This window comes from Octodon degus, unplaced genomic scaffold, assembly GCF_000260255.1.
Source record: "Octodon degus isolate 3935 unplaced genomic scaffold, OctDeg1.0 scaffold00024, whole genome shotgun sequence".
NCBI classification, from domain to species: Eukaryota; Metazoa; Chordata; class Mammalia; order Rodentia; family Octodontidae; genus Octodon; species Octodon degus.
Window position 1 is genome coordinate 3795492 of NW_004524600.1, and position 6793 is coordinate 3802284.

Sequence of the window (6793 nt, forward strand, 5' to 3'; positions counted from 1 at the left end):
AAGAGGACTGGGAATTTAGGACATGCTGAAGAAGAACCAGTTTATGACCTAGAAAGAGGTGACTGAAGATCTTTCAGAATACAGACACCTTTGTTAGTACTTGGGACTTTTCCCTGAGATACTTCACAATCAGCAAAGTAATAGCAGACAGCAGCATCGTAGACAAAAGCAGTCAAAATCATTCCTCCAAGAAAAACCTACTTACTCATGTAACTAGCATCATGTTCGGCCCTACCCACATCAAAATTCCAGGTAAGCCATTTTATCTAACTTAAATTAGGTATATTGTCTTAGTCACTTTCCCCTTGCCATGAAAAAATATCTGACACCTGCAACTTAAAAAAGAAAAAAATGTATCTGGACTCACATTTTACAAGTACCAGTCCTTCCATGGTCAGCCAGCTCCAGGTAGAAAAGTCTGGCGGAGGAAAGCTTCTTATGGTAGCAAGGAAGACAGACACTCACTCTGCGGGCCGTGCTCCCCGTGACCAGCCTCTTCCAGCAAGGGGCAGCCTCTTAACAAACTGCTCATCTATAGCACCCCCATCATGCAGTCATTTTTCAGAAGTTCCCCCCTATGAGCTCAGGAGATTCTTGAGAAACACCTACATAAAGATTACATGTATTCTAAGCTCATTTGCTTTAAGTCTATTCCATTTTATACTCGCCTTTGAGGGACACTGAGTTAAAGCACCAAACATGTCTATGCTTCATAGTTTGTGCTCTAGAAGACCAGTATTAAATGTATAATTAATATTCTGTTTCTGGCTTGATAGCTCCTTTCCTTTAACATTTCCTTCCACATTTTATTTCCCAAACCAATCATTTCCACTGCTTTTCTCTGGATCTTGACTGCATGATCTACATCTTCAAATAATTGGTCAACAGACCTGCCATTAGCCCACAGAGTAACTTTATATTAATGAAAACATGGCACCGCTCCCAAGGCACCCTATGTCTGCCTCACAGAAGGTTGTCTCACGTGCTGATAATGTTAGGCCAAGTTCACGTTTTCCTCTAGAATTTTGTCCTACTCAACCCATAACCACATGATGACTCCATTTTTCCATGTTGCGCCTGCAGACCACGCATGGTGAACCTGGCTGATGAGCTCTGAGACATTTGTGTTGTTTGTTGAAAATTTTCTGCTCTGGATCCAAACACTGACGTTTCCCAATGCCAAGGAAATGGAGGTGGAATAGATCTTTTGATGATAATTATGACTTCTATCTTCAAGCCGAATTCTATTTTTCACTAAGTTGCTGCCTTGTGGGTGGAATGTTTAGAATAAGTTGGATTACTGGGAAATTAGTCCTTTTATAGGCATCCTTTTTACGGGGCAAAAAAAGAACAGTATCAGTTCAACTTCTCACCATCTAACTGAAGAAAATGGTAGGGTGAGTATAATTTGCATTCATACAATGGCAAAGAAATATTTTGTCAAGAAGTAAACTGTGATATACACGGATAAGTAATAACATCTATAGAGGTGCCTTAATCTACAAAATGAAGTGGAGAATTAACGCAATCAAGCTTTCTTTCTTTTCTCCCTCCCCTTTTCTCCCACTCTTCTCACTTTCAAAGAAAAGTGCTACATAAATAATTGAAGCAAAGGGAGTTTCTTTCCTTGAATAATTCAGGAAATTGCCTCAATTTTCCTCTTCACTTTTCACCACATTTATTCGTATAGACTTAGACCCCATCTACATAATGAGCATCTCTTGCTGCCACACAATCAACAAAGTATTTTTTGCCTTAATTTTTCAATTGATTATGTGACAGTTGACTGTATCAACTGTACATTGACTTGATTTTTTAAAGAAAAGAAAAAAAGACTAAACTACCCACCCTGGTTTAGCCCAAACTTCCTGCCATCCTCCTTAGCTCTGGCTGCCTGAGTCAGGTGGCTGACAAGCACAAGCAAAGAAAAACATTCTCTCCAACTGGTGCCTTTATTTTGTAATTTTATTCTGTAATTAAAAAAGTTGACCTGTTCATTTATAAACTGGTAGGGTCTTCATTTCATTTGGCAGAAAGAGGACAATAAATGAGGTAGGCATGTTTACAGGTTTCCTTCTGAAGGCAATTGGAAGCTGATTGGCCTAAGACCCATAGTAGATTCTGTAGCAGAAACATGATTTTGAGTTTGGAAATGGCTTTGAGTCACCACCAGATGCTTATCTCAATTTAGTGAGCTTAGTTTACATGGGTATATCAATAATTTTTTGAAGCCAGGCCTCATAAACATATAGATTCTTGTTTATGTCTATTTAGATGCTTTCTAGTTATTTTAAAGTGTTGCAAAATGTTCGATGTGGCAAAAAATATTTCAATATATCTGTTCACTCTTGTTGCTACACGCTTCATGGAAACACTCCCATTTTACTGTTTATATGTAGTTCTTCCTCACTAATTAAGCACTCAGGCGACAAACCCTCCCTGGTGCAGCAGCTTCCTCTAGACAACACAGGCATAACAAAGGAAACATTTCCTGTCCCAAAAGGAAGCTTTTTTGTCTGATGCCAAGTACTTTTCACTAAGATGCAGACCATGGCATGATGCCACTTCCCTTGCTCTCTCTCTCTTAAGCATGGGGGAAACCCTGGGTGACAACCAAGCCTGACCCAACAGGACCTGCCTGCCTTATCCAATAAGGCCATTGTCCACATATACATTATATATGTGGTTTATTTATATATGTGGTTTACAATTGATTCGCTGTCCTGAAGACTGAAGACCTTGTATCTCTCATTGTTGTTTGTTTCCACTTACCCTGTTTATTTTTCATTCAATTTCTTTTTCTTTTCTGGCATTCTCTCTTTTGATTTTTCCATCTTACCTTTTTTCTCTTTCCATCTGGGCTGCTTCATTCAATAACCTTAAAACACTATTTTACTATTTTTAATGGTCGTATTAGAAAAATTACTTTTCAGCCCTTAACATGACCCTGGCACACAAAAGAAAACTCCTGAGACTCTTGCCAACCTGTACAAGGTACTGTGTTCAGCTGGGAACTTTCCACCTTTAGCCCAAATGCATGTATAACACAAAGCAGAAGTCTCCTCACTCCTCTCAACCCTCACTTCAGCTCTCTTCAGTATACTCCTTGTCTCTCACATAGACATGCCCAATTGTTGAAAGCATAGACTTTGGGGTCGAAGTATCCCATGCTGGACCTCTGGCTTTGGTATTATCAGCGATTTACATGAACTTCTAGGACTTTAGTTGCTTCTTCTGTACAGTGGTGATAATTAGAACTTCTATTACAAAGATTAAATGAAACTGACTGAGAAACACTTAGTATGGTTCTAACAAATACTAATTCTGAAATAATACCCAAGGTTTTGGGAATACTATTGCATACCAGATATTGAGTTAAACCCAACTCTTTGGTAGCATCATCTTACAGCAACACTGAGGGTTGGGGGATGCATTTTATTGCCTATCTCCTGCAAATAAAATCAACAAAGGCCATCATAAATCATCCAGTGAAGAGCTTGATAACCAACATAATAATAATTGCTGGCCCCAGCACGGTTGTGATAGACAAGGCGAGTCTCATAGCTACTACTTCTGCAGCCCAGGGGAAATGGGTGTCCTGTCTCCTTGGTAGATTCTTCTGCCTATTACAGCCTCTTAGAAACTAGATTTGGGATGTGACAAGAAGGGGAACAACAACCTCACATTTGTCACCAAATGTGATATATGGCATCATGTTGGAAAGACACCAAAAGTCTCAAGATCTTCAGGAAAAGAGAATCTGGGCATAAAGGAGGCCCTGCCAGGCAATGCTGCTTGCCTGAACTTCCCTGTCTTAGTATCAAAAGTTTAACTCCTATGGTACCTCTGTTTGATCCCCAAAGACTCAACAGGACACACTTTGAGCACTTCAACTACAGGCATATACAGACATTTCAACATCACAGTCAAACATCTTTAAAAGTTTAACCTCTGGTTCACTAAGTCCTATCCTAAATGGACAATCGATCCATAGGTATTAACTAAACTTATGGTTCTTTTTTATTTTAGTACCCCCAGGGATGAGGAGACAGCAAATAGCAGTGAGTATTTCTGAATGTTCTCTTTGGCTTAATTATTGTTCTATAGTTAGTCTATCATGCTGATCTACAATCAACAAAGCTGTATTTACTCTCTTCTGCTCATTTAGAGTGTGAATGCTCAGAATATACCAACATGATACTCTTCTATTGTCTGAGTCCTCCAGAGAATCAAGATAGGACAGACTTGAAGAAGTCTTTAATCCAACCTATTACCAGTCAGATTGGCAGGGAGGCCTCTTTCCCTCTGCCACAATATTTCTTTCTTCTTAGACATGTCTTTGCTTGACATTGGACGGACCTGCCATTAATCATCATCAGGCTGGACCTGAGCAGGACCAAGAGGAAGGCAGAGTTAACAAGTATCCTGTGGTTTCCAAGGATTCCTCCATGCCCAACACAAATAATTAAAAGTACAGATTCTTTAAATCCAAAAGAGTTCTGGAGAGATAGCTCAGCAATCTAAACACCTGCCTGGCAAACGTAAGGACCCAAGTTCAATCACCAGTACTGCATGCCAAATAAAAATAGTATAAATTAAATTAGAAACTATATAAGTTTCACTAAACAAAATAATAGAAATTCAACAATGGTTGTTATATTGTATAAGGCTGTCTTCAAATTAGTTGTTCAGATTACCAGATATAAACATGTAAAGTCAGTCCAAAAATTATTTGTTGTCGTTGTTTTTCGGCGGAACTGGGGATTGAACTAAGGCCCTTGCACTTGCCAGGTAAGCGCTTATTCTACTGAGCCATCTCCCTGGCCCCTAGTCCAAAAATTATTAAAAAGCTGAGGAGATAGCTCAGCGATGTGAGTGCCTGCCTGGCAAACGCAAGGTCCTGGGTTTGATCCCTGGTACAAAAAAAAAAAACACCTTAAAATGATGTCCAAAGATTATTAAAAAATTAAAAAGAAGAAAAAATTAAGCATTGACTGATCCTTTCAATAACCCAGCAGAAATCAGCAGTATAATTATCCAAGCTATCATGTCCATATACATAAATATAGCTCTTCCCCTTCCTTCTTTCTTTGGTCCTTTTCTCCATCCCAGTTGTTCCTTCTATTTGAACAGATTCCTTCTCTTTCACAGTATTAAGGGCCTCATTTTATACCAAATGAAAGTGAGTCAGAGAAGCAAATTGGCTTGACTAAGGTCACACGGTGTCTGAGTAAGGGAATTTTAGGCTGTAGTAAAGAGAAATCCTTTCAACCTAGCTTAATTAAGTAAAGGGAGATTTATTGTTATAAGAGTGTAGGACACCCTCATGGGATCCAGCTGGATGCTCAAAGGCAGTGGAAAGTCACCAGCCTTGTCTCTCTGGTCCTTCTGCACACCTACTTCCTCTCTGCATCTAGAAACACTTAATTCTGGTCCCTCATGATTCAGCTTGCTTGTGGCTGAGTTGCCATGACACCAAAATTAGATCCTGCCTGTATATGACCTTCCAGCTTCAATGCCCAACCCTCCTGGGCACAAGTTCTACATCTCTTCCAGCTCTACAAATTATGAATTTGATTATCTCATCTTGAGGCTAGATTTCATGCATGATGGGACAATTAATCATATCCAGGGGCATTCACTAGGCCCTTCCTTCCATAGGGATGGGGGAGGGGCTTTACAAGAAAGGAATAAGCAGATAGACACCCAAAGTAGCATCAGAGCCAACACCAATACCAAGAATTTCCAAGTCTGCCTCCAGGACCCCTTCACTACCATCTATGCCATCTCACAAATTTAGCCCAAGGATTATCTCTCAGTTGAAGGGAGACAAGATGTATAACTAGATTATCGAGGAAGTAGTGATTACATAATGTAGTTTTTTGTTGCTGTTGTTGTTTGTTTTTGTATTTTTGTGTTTTGGGGTGGTCTTTTCTGTTTGTTTGTTTGTTTGTTTGTTTGTTTGTTTGTTTTCAGAACCAGGTATTGAACTCAGGCCCTTGCACTTGCCAGGAAAGCACTTATTCTACTGAGCATCCTCCCTGGCCCTGAGCTATTTCCCTGGCCCTGAGCTTTAGAGTGGTCACATATAAAACATGAAGAAACCATAGTAGCAGTTCCTTTAATACTGAATTCCTACCCATAAATACAATTAGACAGAGATCCAGGATAGGGAGGACTATTAAGAATAATAAAAGCCTGGATACCAAGCTTTTAATACTTCATAGAAATATTCCTGTGACGTTGGGTGACTTTTGACTTTTAATAGTAGAAGGATCCAAGTGATAAGCATAATATTATACAATCACCTTATCCTAGAAGAATCCAGTACTATTCACATTCCTAGTATCTGAATTACTTCAACACATGATTACTGTTTAGAAAGAGACAAATTATGCTGTTTTAAATTCAGGTGCTAGTTCTCTTTCTCCCTTGAGTTAAACACCCTTCCACTTAGAGAATGTGACCACAACACATTCTTCATATTTTCTCTTTCCTGAAATGCCTGTTTCTTTCAACTTTCTAGTCTTCTGGTGAAATAAAACAGAACTTAAGTGAACTCATGAAGATAACAAAGGCACAAACATTACAAATATCAGTGAGAGTTTGAATTGCCGTTTTCAAAAATAAGGTCATGCAGGTGGAAAAGATGCTGAACTGGCTGGTAGGGACCTTAGGGAAACTACGCGAGTTTTGGGTGCGAGACCAACCAGCTGAATGAGAACGTCTTCGGTCTTGAGTGTGCAGTGTGCAGTAGGTGATTTTTTTTTAAACCTCTTTTCAGTAGTGGGTT